This window comes from Geotrypetes seraphini, chromosome 9, assembly GCF_902459505.1.
Source record: "Geotrypetes seraphini chromosome 9, aGeoSer1.1, whole genome shotgun sequence".
NCBI lineage: Eukaryota > Metazoa > Chordata > Amphibia > Gymnophiona > Dermophiidae > Geotrypetes > Geotrypetes seraphini.
Window position 1 is genome coordinate 157,915,722 of NC_047092.1, and position 15,219 is coordinate 157,930,940.

Genomic DNA, 15,219 nt, shown 5'->3' on the forward strand with positions numbered 1-15,219 from the left:
TGAAAATGTATCCCTAATCAATTTGCATGGGAAATATTTGCATACCTGTTACTTCCATTGTATGCAAATCTCTCTCATGCATATTCACATAACATAACATAACATTATACTTATAGACCGCGTTACCAAAAAGTTCTATGCAGCTTACAAAAGATTATAAACATTAAACATAATCGTATATTTGAATGAGTCAGATAGACAGGTATTTGGAGAAAAAATAGGTTTTTAGCTGTTTTCTAAAATGTCTGTAAGAAACAACTGTGAGCAACAATGATAGAAATTCTTTTTCATGAGAAGCTGATATGCTAAAGAGTGATTTAGGAATTTCTTGCTTCATTAGGGATATCTTGAAAACCCGACGGGCTGGGGGGTCCTCCAGGACAGGGTTGGGAAACACTGCTTTAAACCAAAGTAAGCAATGATAGCGACCCTGCACATCCTCTACTTTCTCTGTAATGGGGCCTCAGAACCAAAGACCAAGCACTGTCCTCCTTTGGTTCCTATATCATTCTCTAGGAGAGAGCTGGAACCAGATGGCAGACAGGTTAAACCAGCGGTCTGAAACACGCGGCCCATGGGCTGCATGTGGCTCTCTAGGTTTTATTTGCGGCCCGCGGTCTGGAGGCGATCATTCTCTTCCTTTTGGAGCAGCAGCCGGCTCGTTCGTTCAAAGCCGTGGGTTGGCGGCTCCTTGCGCTATCCACTCCTGCATCGGAAGCCTCTCTGATGTCGCAATATCAGAGAGGCTTCAGACACAGGCACGGATCTCGCAAGGAGCCGCCACCGCGGCTTTGAACGAACGAGCCGGCCAGACACGCTGTTGCTCCAGTGGCGTACCAAGGGGGGGGGGGGCAGTCCACTGTTCTCCCTAGCGTGCGGCTCGCGGCTCGTCTAGAGCAGTGGTGCCCAACCTGCTTCCCTTCCCTTCTCACTGCTGCCATCAGGGATCAGGCCGGCACCATTTTTCTTTGATCTCCCTGCGGGGCTGACCAACTCTCGTGGCCCGACGTCAATTCTGACATCGAGAGGACGTTCTGGCTAGCCAATCGCTGCCTGGCTGCCCGGAACGTCCTTTCCGACGTTAGAATTGACGTCAGGCAGCGAGAGTTGGCCCCGTGCAGAAGAGAAGCAGGGAGATCTCGGCCTGTTCCCGATAGCGGTAGCGGCAGTGGCATGGGGGAGGGCAGGAAGGAAGAAAGAAAGAAAGAAGGAGGGTGGGGTGGGGACAGGGAGCCAGAAAAAAAAGCAAAAAATGGGGCACGGAGGAAGGAAGGAAGGAAGAAAGAAAGAAGGAGGGGGGACAGGGAACCAGAAACAAAGCAAAAAATGGGGCACGGAATCAGAGAAAGACAGACATAGAGAAAGAAAGAAAAAGTTGGGGGAGGGAATGAGGTCTGGAGGAGAGGAAGCATACAGGAGGCTGAAAGAAGGGAAGAAGTATTGGATGCACAGTCAGAAGAATAAAGTGCAACCAGAGACTGATGAAATTACCAAACAAAGGTAGGAAAATGATTTTATTTTCAATTTAGTGATTGAAATGTGCCAGTTTTGAGAAAGAAAAGATATTGAACTTTAAATGTGGGTGCTGCAGAAAAAAATAGAGTACTTGGAGGGCTGCAGAAAAATAGTTAATGTCTTATTAAAGAAATGACAATTTTGCATGAGGTAAAACTCTTTATAGTTTATATATCTTTCCTTTTAACTGTTAAAGGAAAGTTTTATAAACTATAAAGAGTTTTACCTCATGCAAAATTGTCATTTCTTTAATAAGACATTAACTATTTTTTCTGCGGCCCTCCAAGTACCAACAAATCCAAAATGTGGCCCTGCAAAGGGTTTGAATTTGAGACCACTGGGTTAAACTTATGACTGTGCTTCTTTATTTGAACTTCTAACTTTTAATCCAGACTTCTGGTATGTAGAATTCTGCCCACTGCTAGAAAACACCACGGGGTTTTCCTCTCTTCAAATGTGTGTAACTACTGAGGGCACAGGGATTTGGTAAACCACGTTGACACTTGCGAGAAGTGAGTTGTATAGATCAAGGACTTGATTTTAGTTTACCCCCCTGTTTTATGAAGGGGCGCTAACCGATTAGTGCGCGCTAAACACTAACACGTCCACAGACTAACATGCACGCGTTGGCGTTTAGCAAGCGCTAATTTGTTAGCGCACCTTAGTAAAACAGGGTCTTAGTGTGCAGGCTTATATTGGGCTGCATCATTTCCATTGCCTTCATTGTTGCTGGAGTAGAAAGCCCTCTCCTTTCAGGGAAAGAAAAAGAACAGAAATTTTCTTTCTCTGACGAATTCTTAAGAGTTCATTTTTTCTAGTGAGATCAAGAATGGATATGTTTACGGTATGCCCTCTACTGTTAGAAATCACTAACTGCACTCTGAAGGATGTGCAGACATATATACTGCTTTTCTTTAAAAAGCTGTGTTCACCCTTTAGTTGAGCTCTTGAAGGGTTTCAAGGTGAAATGAATTCGTAAGATAACATTTTTTGATGAAACAAAATTATTCAGAGTTATTAGAAACATCTGCAGATCTTGAGAAATGGCAGGGGGACCTTAGAAGACTAGAAGACTGGGCATCCAAACGGCAGGTGAAATGTAATTTGGGCAGGTGAAAAGGATGCACATGAAGAAGAATACCCCAAATTATAACTTCATATGCTTGGTTCCACGTTAGGAGTCACCACCCTGGAAAAGGAGCTGGGTGTCTTTGTCAGCTCAGTGTGTGATGGTGGCCAAAAAACCCCCAATAAAACAATCCAGAAGGAAAGAAAAAAAAAAAAAAACCCCTCCATGAATAGACAAGGCAAATCAAGGGAGTGGGGAAGGGACTGAACATATCAACCCAAGGAACAAATACAATTTTATTATAAACAAAAATAAACATCAAATCAAATCATATATGTAAGGCTTGGATTTACATATATGATTTGATTTTATGTGTTCAGTTCCTTCCCCACTCCTTCTTTGGTTGACCAAAAAAATCAAACAATGTTAAAAATTATTAAGAAAGGAATGGAGATTAAAGCAAAAATGTATCACAGTGCCTCTATATTGCTCCATGGTTCAACCTCTTTTAGAATATTCTGTGCAATTCTGGTCACCATTTCTGAAAAAAAGATATAACAAAATTAGAAAAGGTACAGAGAAGGGAAACCAAAATGATTAAGAGGATGCATTTGATGAGAGGCTAGAGGGGTTGAGGAAAGAGTTGAGGGGGAGGTGTGACAAGAGGCCTATAAAATCCTGAGTGGATTGGAACAGATAAATGCGAATCGATTGTTTAGTCTCCGAAAAAGTACAAAAACTAGGGGGACATGCCATGAAGTTACTAAATCAGGGCTTACATACCAAACTCTGTGTTGTGTGACTATATGCCATCCTTAGCAATTTTTTTTTTTGCTCCTTCAGCTTGTCTGCGGTGTTCTTTGCTCACAGGTTCAAAGACAATAGACTGTTTTCAGTCCAATTCTTTATATGTGAGGTTGCAAACCATTGGACCCCTGAGGAAGGCGTGTTCGCCGAAACATGGACCGTGTAGAGTCCAGTTGGATTTTTATCACAGTATTTTTTATCATTGTACTTTTTAAATTGAATTTTCATGGTTTTATATGTCAGTGTTTAATAAATTATCTCCAGAACATCTGTATCCACAGTTTTTGTTTTTGTTTTCATATATGCCATCCTTAACAGATATCGTTATTCAATCACTGATTTAATCCACCCTAACATTCCAATCTAATTTTGCCCTGGAATCATGTCATCTTGTTGGTTTTCCCCTCCTACCAATGCTCTGAGATGCTTGCTATGTCTATATAGCACCCGCCACCTTGTTAGTTTGGGTGGAGGTATGTACTGTTTATTAATCAATTTGTGGTAACAAACAATATAAAATCCTACTAAAAGACAAGAGAAAAACTCACTACACAAACCTAATAGGCACAGAAACCCAAGATACCAAAAAACTATTCAAAATATTAAAAGACCTAACGGACACCAAACCCTACACGACCACTAACAACAACCCAACCCCCTCAGCCACCCTTCTAGCAGACTATTTCAAGAACAAAATCACTAACGCCAGAGCCACCCTCAACTTTACCCCATCCCACCTAAACGAAATCACAACCCAACCCACGGATAAAGAATCTACTACAGCGGACAGAACATGGTCTCAATTCCCCAACATACAATGGTCCGAATTCAATAAACTCTACAAAAAATACAGCCACGCCTCCTGTGACCTCAACCACTGCCCAGCATATCTCCTTACCACCTCCAGTATAAAATTCCGTACTCTACTTCTGCAATGGATACAAACAACACTCACAGATGGCTTTTTCCCTACTGACTTCAGCGAAATTATCATCACCCCAATTCAAAAAGACCCAAAAGGACCAACAGACCAACCATCCAACTTCAGACCCATTGCCTCTATACCGCTATATGTCAAAATTACAGAAGGCCTAGTAGCCAAACTCCTCACAAACTATCTAGATGACCATAACCTACTCCACCCCATGCAATCAGGATTCAGAACTAACTTCAGCACAGAGACACTCCTGGGCTCCCTTATGGACACAGCCAGACAACACCTCAGCACAGGAAAAAAAATGCTTCTCATACAACTGGACCTAACTGCAGCATTCGACCTAGTTGATCATAACATCCTTCTCCAAATCTTGGATGCAATAGGTATCTCAGATACAGTATATTCTTGGTTTGAAGGCTTCCTAAAATCCAGAACCTACAGAGTAAAATCAAACAAAGAAAAATCAGATCCTTGGTCAAACCCTTGCGGCGTACCACAGGGATCCCCACTATCCCCTACCCTCTTCAACCTATACACTGCCTCTCTCGGGGCATACCTGGATAACCTAGGCATCACCACCTATAGTTATGCGGATGACATCACCATCCTCATACCATATGATCAGCCAAAGACCACCATGACAAACATAATACACCAAACAATAGAAACAGTTACAACCTGGATGAAAGAACACAAACTAAAACTCAACCCAGATAAAACTAAATTCATCCTCCTCGAAAATGACAAAGTCCCAACTATAACCAATTTAAAACTTAACTCAATCAACTATCCAATCCAAACCACCATAAAACTACTAGGAGTGACAATAGACAGATGCTGCACTATGCAACTGCAAATAAATAAAACCATACAGAAATCCTTTGCAATAATGAGAAACCTGAGACAAGTCCGGAAATTCTTTGAAAGATCACAATTCCAGCTCATAGTGCAATCCCTAGTCCTAGGATTGCTAGACTACTGCAACATCCTCTACCTCCCCTGCCCTGCCACGATGACCAAGCAACTACAAACAATCCAAAACACTGCTCTGAGACTCATCTACTCACTGAGGAAACATGATCATATCACAGAAGCCTACATCAACTCACACTGGCTACCAATCCAAGAAAGAATATTATTTAAATTCTACTGCATGATATTCAAAACCCTAAATGGAAACAGCCCAGCCTACCTAAACAATCGCCTCATCCAAGCAACCTCAACCAGACATAGAAAAACGCACTCCCCTTTCACACCTCCCCCGATCAAGGAAGTAAAACGGTCAAAACAATACGACGGCCTCCTAGCCACTCAAGCTGCAAGAATGGATAACCAAATCTCCAACCTACTGTTAACCACCCCAGACTACAAGATTTTCAGAAAACAAATAAAAACTATACTCTTCAAGAAAGCCCTGAAACAGTCCTAACCACACCCACCCTTAAAACCTCTTACTCTTAACAACACTTTTACCTATCAAATGCTTTACATATCAAATGCTATCTAATACCCATAATTTCACCACATTCTTACCTCCTAAAGACCTCCACTTCCCTTTGGTAACTCTTTATCCAATGTTTATTACCTTAAAAAATTCTATGTCATCGCTTATTCTACTCCTTTTAATTTGTATGTAATTCCTGTTTTTTAGTTGGAATGTAATCCGCCTTGAACCGCAAGGTAATGGCGGAATAGAAATCACTAATGTAATGTAATGTAATGTATCTTTGGCTAAATGTACATTTCTGCCCTCTTAACTTTAACTCACAGCACAGCACAGTAGAGGGTCCTCCTCTAGTGAGCTTATACTTTATGGCTAGAATATTAATATTACAGTAAGAAAATAGTCAGAAAATAAAATAGGAGGTAATGGTTGTCTTTAAAATAAGAGCTCCAATAATGGGGCTCAGAGGAGATATGATAGATGCCTGTTAAATACCGAGCAGAGTGGAAAGGGTAGATGTGAATCATTTGTTTACTCTTTCCAAAACTACCAGGACTAGGGGGCATGCAATGATGCTACTATAGTAAGTAGTAGAATTAAAACAAACCAGAGAAAATATTTCTTCACTCAACATGTAATTAAACTCTGGAATTCATTGGCGGACAAAATGGTGAAAGTAGCTTAACAGGGTTTAAAAAAGTTTGCATAATTTCCTATAACAAAAGTCCATAATCCATTATTGAGATGGCTTGGGGAAATTCACTACTTATTCCTAGGATAAGCAGCATAAAATCTGTTTTTCTTGGGTATTTGTGATTTGGGTTGGCCACTGTTGGAAACAGGATACTGGGATTGATGGACCTTCAGTCTGTCCCAGTATGGCAATTCTTATGTTTTTAAAAAGTGAAAGATAAATTGTCCATAAAATCAATGGTAGCAACAAATATCGTAACACTTTTAGGGGCATTTTCAAAATACAAAAACATCCAAATGCTGATTTGTGAAACAAATGTTTTAGATAGTCTTGCAGGACATTCGACCTCCAGGACATCTAAGTTATAAAGGGGTGTGTTTGAGGTGGATTTTGGGTGGGATTTGGATGGACTTTGGGCCGGATTAGACTTGGATAATCAAACCTTTTGCAAGGAGTCCTGGATGGAACTTAGGACGTTCTGATCTAGACCTGTTTTAGAAGTATCTAAGTGTCAAAAAGGTACCCAAACTGACTAGATGGCCACTGGATGCATTAAGGTATGACCTCCTCCACACTTCTGTGGTCACTGACCCTCTCCCACCCCCCAAATATGTGAATAAAACTGCATATGTGTGTCTAGAACAGCAGCACCTGGTATTGGAAAGTCTAGTAGAACTCCACACAGGCATCTTTAGTAGCTTGTTGAGTGGGCTATTGAGACATAGAGAGGAGGACCCAAGCCCATAACTACTATATTTATGATGGAAAGTGTGAGCCTACCAAAACTCTACTATACTGCTATATAGGTGCCATCTGCAGTCATAAGGGCTATTGGGGTAGTAGATAGGTGGATATAGTAGGTTTTGTAGGAGCCTTGAAGGGCTCACCAAACATTAGAAGGGGTATATGGTGAGATGTATATCTGGCACACTTTATGTGGTTCACATCAGTGCCCTCTTAAGGAGCCCCATTGCTCTGTTGGCATGTCGATGTGGCCAGTCCATTAGAATGCAGATATTTCACACATCTAAATGGTGCTGATTTGGATGGTTCTAACTTGGACGTTTTTGTGGTCGAAAATGGTGAATAAGATTAGACGTCCTAGTGGTCTAGATGTTTTGGCAGCCAAGATGTCCCAAGTAGGCAATTAAAAAAAGAAAAAAAAAAAAAAAAGAATAAATTATTTGGACGTGGCCATCCCATTTAAAAATGGACATCATATTACATTCTGACTTATATTCCACCAAAGCCCTTATGAGTTCATGGTAGATAACAATATATTTCTATTACTGGGAACAGACCTACTTAAACATAACGCAATGACAAATATTCAAATAGAACATTAACAATAGAAGATACATTTCAAGATAAACATTTTTAAAATAAGAACGTCTTGAAAAGTTTTCTAAAAACAGTGTATTGACCTACTGGTCTTATTAAACTAGGAAGATCATTCCAAATTAAAGGAGGCTGATGTTTCTCTGCCTCTGATGTTGGATGTCTTGTGGGAAACGTCCAAATTCAGACTTGGACGTCTTACTGAAAATGGCCCTCTTTATCAAAGAAAAAACTCTTGTCTTCTTTGAGTAGTTTCATGTACTTCAAACTCCAGCGTTGCACTCGCTCAGATTCATAGAATGTAGCTGCAAAAATTGCTCCTTATTCCTTACGGTGGTGCCTTTGTTGATTCTTTGTTTCTTGCCTTCTGCTACTTTGTAGCTCTTGCATTCTGCTGAATTTGGTGTACTGTATATGTTTGTCCAGAGGTTTAGCCCTGAAAGTGTCCTTATCAACTAGTAGGTGGCAACAGAATTTCTGTGCTTTTAGCCTTTTTTTTTTTTTTTTTTTGATGATAGACAAATTTTTTTCCCGTCCCCGCGGGAACTCATTTTTCGGTCCCATCGAGTTCTTTTCCTGTCCCTGCCCCATTCCTGCAAGCTCCGTCCTCATCTGCACAAGCCTCAAACCTTTAAAATCATAAGTGCCTGAGGCTTGTGAGGTTAAGGCAGAGCTTACAGAAATGGGACAGGGATATCCTTGAACTCACCGGCTCCATTATATCTAACTTTGAGTCTCTTCCCCTTTTGAGTTTCTCAGAAGCTAATATAGCTTCACTGTGTATTCTCTCTGACTGAGGTTCAGGATCTAATTTTCCTGTCACCAGACCTCCTTTCATAGGACACCCTGTATGATCTCCACTGATCAGTCCATTTAATTATCCCAGTCTCTCCTTGGTTACTCCAGAGGAAATCAGAGTAAAAGTGAGAGCCGCTGTGCTTAGTTCCTATCCTTTCCTTCCCTTCAGTCTCTAGAGCAGGGAGCAAAGGCTTCAATGGGTCACTGGGTAAGGCTTCCCACCTTCTGCCACTCTACATGATCACTGTTGAACGTCCTCTGAGGAAGGAAATTGTATTAGTACCCTTGTACTGAGGTTTTTATACTTCTCTCCAAAACCTCAAGCTCAGATGCCATTGGGTCATAGTCTTGGAATAGGCCTTCTACTATTTAGTTTACCACTGTCTTCCTCTTCCAGTTCTTAGGAGGGTATGTTTGTAGTCCTACTACACGCGTATAGCGCGTGGGTACAAAGCATGTCTGTAAAAATTTTTTTTTATATAGCACGCACATGCGTATACCGCGCATGCTGCTATAACCTCCTCCCACTCCCGCTTACTTTCTGGCCTGCGAACCGGCATCCTCCCCCCCACTCGCGTCACCCCCTCTCCCCTGCGATCCTACAACCCCCTCAGCACCGCAAAACATCTCTTACCCGATTGGGCACCGGCACCAGCACCAATGCACAGGACGTGCCAGTGCCAGTGCCCGAAGATCCTCCCTCGTTGGGCTGAGCTGGGCTGGGCTGTGCGGTGCAGGGAGAATCTTGTAGAGAGAGAGATCAGAAGGCTTTGAGCATGCGCAAATGCTCAAAGCCCAGTCCAGCCCGGTACAGGGAAGAAGGAGGATCTCCCTGCACCGCACAGCCCAGCCCAACGAAGGAGGATCTTCGGGCACTGTCACTGGCACGTCCTGTGCATTGGTGCTGGTGCCGGTGCCCAATCGGGTAAGAGATGTTTTGCGGTGCTGAGGGGGTTGTAGGATCGCGGGGGAGGGGGTGTGACGTGAGCGGGGGGGGGGAGGATGCCGGTTCACAGGGGGGATGCCGGATCGGAATGAAAAAAAAAAGTTGTAAAACACGCTCACACCTATAACGCGCACGGTTATGCACGGTTTGTAAAAATCGTGTATAACGTGCGCGTTATATGCGTGAAAATACGGTATATCTCCATCTGTCTGGGATTGCGGTGTACATCTTCATGAATCATTTGCATGCAGACTTTTTAGTGCATCAATAGCTCTTTCTGAATTGGCAAAAAAAAAAAAAAATGGATCGGTGCAGACCCACTGTGGTGTACCCCAAAGAGATTCTAGGTGTGCCAAGAAGGATTCCAGAATTTTACTTTATTTAAAAAATTCCCTCTAAGTATATACTAGAATAGATGACATGTACGCAAGAGTCTGTCGATGTTATGAGTGTCTGTGTGCATAAGGATACAACCGTCCATACAAGCCTCATTCTTTGACGTGATTGGTCCTTGAAAACTAACGGCAAGTAATTTATTTTTTTTTTTTTTAATGCAGTAGTTATCCTAACAAGCAACAAAGCAATCAAGGCTTTGTTACCGTTTGGATCTTATCTTTGTGAACTTAGATTTTTAGCTCTGACAGAAATAAAATAATTAAAAAAAAAAAGACAATGACTGCAGATGTTGGATGATGAAATGCAAGTTTGCTTGTCCACTATCGAGCCATGTTTTGAGTTAATTTGTACTTAAAAAGAAGCACATCCATCGCATTGATTAGCAATTCTATCTACTTTAGTTTCACCGTTGTTACAATTATCTATACATAGCTTAAATAACTTTAAATAAATAACTCTCAAATTAAATTTTTTGTTGGTTGTGCAATTTTATAATTTCAAATATAATCTGCCACGAAAAACATTTGCTTCATTTAGTGTGCCAGAGCTAGAAAAAATGTTTGAGAAATACTGCCCTAGATAGTGCATATTTTACAGAGGGGCACATACTTATGTGTGTAGTTTCTAGAATAATAAAAGTTAAGCGCATATCTCCAGAATTTAGGTATGAGCATTTACAGAAAACAAAAAAAACTCTGTGGAATGACGATGTTCCTAAATGGACTTTATTGAAAGTCTCAAAGTTTCAAAGGTACACTGAAATCATCCACATAAAATAATTCCATCCACATAAAAATAAATCATCCACATAAGAGCCTTAAAGGATCTAATCCGCTAGGGATACAGGACCCAACACGGTCTGCGTTTCAACAAAAAGTCTTCTTCAGGAGTCCCTGGGGGTCCTATAAAGGTGAGTACGTGGGAAACAATTGTGTGGTGACCCGTGTTGGATCCTGTATCCCTAGCGGACTAGGTCCTTATGTGGATGATTTATTTTTATGTGGATGGAATTATTTTATGTGGATGATTTCAGTGTACCTTTGGAACTTTGACACTTTCAAATAACGTCCATTTAGGAACATTGTCACTCCACAGAGTTTTTTTGGTTTTCTCTGGATTGTCTTCTTTGTGGATATTTCGGGGTCAATTCCTTTTGTTTTTGGCGTGAGCATTTACACCATCTTTGCAGCTTGCTTGAGTGCTCATGTCTTAACTGCATGCATGTATATATGTACCTGGTTATACTAGTTATTACTGTTCAAATGATCAAATCTTGGTATCCATGGTGAGGTGTTCTCATAATTTTCCTCCCGTTTGTTGGGATAATCTTAGGTCTCCTTTTATCAAGCCGCGCTAGCGGTTTAATGCACGTAATAGCACGCATTAAACCGCCTGCTGCGCTAGCCGCTATCACCTCCTCTTGAGCAGGCGGTAGTTTTTAGGCCAGCGTGGGGGTTAGCGCGTGATGAAAAGTCGTGCGCGTTAACCCTGCTAGTGCGGCTTGATGAAAGGAGCCCTTAGTGTTCATAAGAGTCAACTGGTTTCTGAAAGGAAGATAGCGCAGATCCTTGAGGTACTCCTTTCTTCACTATCTGCGTTATTTAACATCTATATGGCTGCATTAGGACTATAATGCTCCTCGGCTGTGCACATTTTGATGTAATTATGTACGTCATCACGCTGAGAGTGCATTGCCTTCCGCGGAGCTCCAGGGCGTCTTTAAATGCCCTGGACGCCATTGTTGCTCACTTCCTTCAGCTCTAGTGTGATTGTGCCAAGCTGATTATTTGCAGGATTTATTATTGCCTGCCTCTACAGAGTGGATTGGCTGATCTTTTGTCTCTCCAGCATTTCATCCCTACTCCTGATGAAGATATCGAAATGGGGCTCTGTCAAGTGGAGATTGAGTGACGACATGAACTTGATGGGACTCAGCTAAGTTGAACTATTTCTTAGCAACATTGCTTTTAGCACTGTTAAGATTTTTGCACTTTTTCATTATATTTTTAATTGTTTTTGAAGTTTTTTGGTTTTTTTTTTTTTGGGGGGGGGTTAAAACTCCTCTTAGTCTTTTTGCTTCCTTTTCGAATCTACACTCAATATTTTAGTGTTTATTAGCAGTTATATTTATCTTTTTGAAAAACTTATCACGGACTTTATGATGTATGGGACCGTGTTTATTTAGACCTTTTAGGTCTGGTGCTGGTCATCTATAGGCACTTGCCTGGGGCTAAAAAAGAATCGAAGGGTTGATTAATCCCATACTGAGGTTCCCTTATAGTTCTTAATTTTTCTTATTATGTTGGTGTAGATTCTCAACAGCTTAAAGCTTTTGCCAATTTTTCTTGTTTAGTTTGCATTAGGAAAAACCATTCCGTTCTTTGGTCGTTTATTACAGAATGTACACCGATGATATTCTGGGGTTTTTTTTTTTTTTTTCTATGAAAGACAATTTTCAGGAAGTTGAGATGGATTTACATAGATACATGAGTGAGGTGAATGTTTGGATGGCTGATGATGGATTGCAACTGAATGTTAGTAAGACCGAGATAATGATCGTGAGTGGTGAAGATATTGAGAGACTTCCTGAGAAATTTTTTGTAATGGGAACCCAGTTGACGGTGTAGAGGGAGATGATAGTCTTGGGTGTTTGCTTGGATACTACACTTTCAATGGGGAAACAAATCCTTAAGGTTATTCAAGGAGGATATGCTCAATTACATGTTCTATATAGATTAAAATCGATGCTTCCACCATGTGACTTTCAATCTGTGGTTCAAGCACTGATATTGACTAGACTAGATTATTGTAACATGCTCTACCTTGGCTTGACTAAGATGAAATGTAAATCCTTGCAGCAATTGATGAACTCTGCTGCAAGGTTGGTTACTGGTATACCCAAGACAGAACATATTGCTCCAATTTTGAAACAATTACACTAGCTTCCAGTACAACAGCGAATACAATGCAAAGTGCTTTTGATTGTGCACCACGTTTTATATTTGCCTGTTCCACTATGGTTTCTAAGGGCTCCTTTTACTAAGCTGCGATAGCGTTTTTAGCGCACGCAGGATTTTAGCGTGCACTAAACCCACGCTATGTGGCTAGAACTAAAGCCAGCTCAATGCTGATGTTAAGGTCTAGCGCGGGTGGCAATTCAGCGCGCACTAAGCGTGCTCTAAAACCGCTATCGCAGCTTAGTAAAAGGAGCTCTAAGTATTTGGAAAATCTATCAACCAAGTAAAAAGCTGCAGTCCAAAGGAGGAATGACGCTGATCAATGAAAAGGAAGTTCATTATGTGAGATCGAGGGTGTCCATGTTCTCCATAGCTGGAGTAAACCTTTGGAGCTCTCTTCCTGGAACCTTAAGATTATGTATGGACCATTTGATCTTTAAGAAAGTGTTGAAAACTCAATTGTTTGTGGATGCCTTCATGTAACACAGTGGTTCCCAAACCTGTCCTGGAGGACCCCCAGCCAGTCAGGTTTTCAAGATATCCCTAATGAATATGCATGAGAGAGATTTGCATATAATGGAAGTGACAGGTATGCAAATCTCTCTCATGCATATTCATTAGGGATATCTTGAAAACCTGACTGACTGGGGGTCCCCCAGAACAGGTTTGGGACCCACTGATGTAACATATGATGGGAGGACATTGAGCTTGACATGATAATAGTAAGATTCTGAGATTGAGAGATGTAAAGGAAGGGAAATTTTAATTTGACATTGTAACTTTATAACATTGTGTTATTGAGAAATGGAAGCATTATTTTTTTGTTATATCTGAGCTATGTATGTTCCTATGTAACCTCTTAGATCTACATGGTCTATAATTTTTTTTTAAAATAAATAGTGTTCTGTAAAGGAAAATAGGCACCCTTATGGAATTACTATCTTAAAAGAACACATTTCAAAAGATTTTAACCTAGTAAAAAAGTTTTTACCAATTTAAAACTGCTTTTAGAAAATTACCACATACATGTGGCTTAGCAGATAAGCACTTTACAACAGCACAAATACTTTTAACCACATAAAAGAGGTGAGAGATGTGGGATAGTTTGAAGCAATGGCATATGCAGGGGGATTTCATTAATAAATTCCATAAATTACTTTATTATATGCAGTTTTCATCAGCTAAATGTCAGTATGTATTTTCTTTATGATCCACTAAAATTTTCAGAGGAAAGGTCTATGGGGGAAATTAATTGCTGCAAGCAACCCACACAGTTAAAAAAAAATACCTTAACTCTACCATTTAGTGAGTTTAACCTTGAATAAAGTCTTGCACACATGCTAGTGCTGCTGAAAAGAGTATAGGCTTTGCCACAAGATGGTGCTGTAGTATTTGTTGATTAATATTTATACTGATCAGTATGTATACTGAAGCGCTTTTCCTGTGAGCAAAAAGCTTAATGTACTTGGGTTTGCCTTAGATTGGATAATTTTTTTTTTCTTCTCCCTCTATCAACAATCTTAGGAGAAAATACTTAAATCTAACCAGATCTGTAAATAGGTCATTGATCTTCCTATTCACTTTTAGACCAAGTCCTAGTTAACAAATACTTTTAGATCAAATCGTACCAAAAAAAAAAAAAAAAAATTTTAATACCCTTCCTGATGCTGTTCTTCCCTCAATGTTTTTCTCTTTTTTTTTTTTAACAATTGTAATTTATCCCTGCCTTCCTTATGTATCGCCAATTCACTATGGATATGATTGTATGTTTATTGTTTTAAATGGTTTTATTTGTCCCCCCAAATTATTATTGTTATACGGATTGAAAATACTTGATATTGCGTTCAAATCAAAATTTCAATAAACTTGAAACTTGAAACTTTTGTTATTACACGGTTGCTGTCACATTTTGGAAGTGATCTTGTAATGTTCGGGCATTGAATTTAGTCAAAACTGACATCCAGAGGATTGTTACATGCTTCTCTGTTATTTTTAAGCCACTGAGAGGTTTTCTGGCTTTTGGTATTGATAATATGATGATTTTAATAATTAACACCCCCCCCCTTTTTACAAAGCCATATTAGTCTTTTTTATCACTGGCCGTGGCAGTGTTAGCTCCGACACTCATAGGAATTTTATGAACGTCGGAGTTAATACTGCCGTGGCCGGCGATATAAAAGCCTAACATGATTTCGTAAAAGTGTGTTGTGCATGCGTGTGAGTGTGCATGCGTGTGGGGGAGAGGGGATGGTAAGTGAATAAAACCATTGAATGTTATGACATGGCTAAGACATGGCTGTGTGTGTTTGAAATCACCT

At 40.4% G+C, this 15,219-nt stretch overlaps 1 protein-coding gene across 6 annotated transcripts in view; it reads left to right on the top strand.

Annotated features, from left to right (window-relative positions):
- MED12L (mediator complex subunit 12L) overlaps positions 1–15,219 on the top strand; it is a 388,873-nt gene that overhangs the window by 143,133 nt on the left and 230,521 nt on the right. The window lies entirely within an intron of this gene.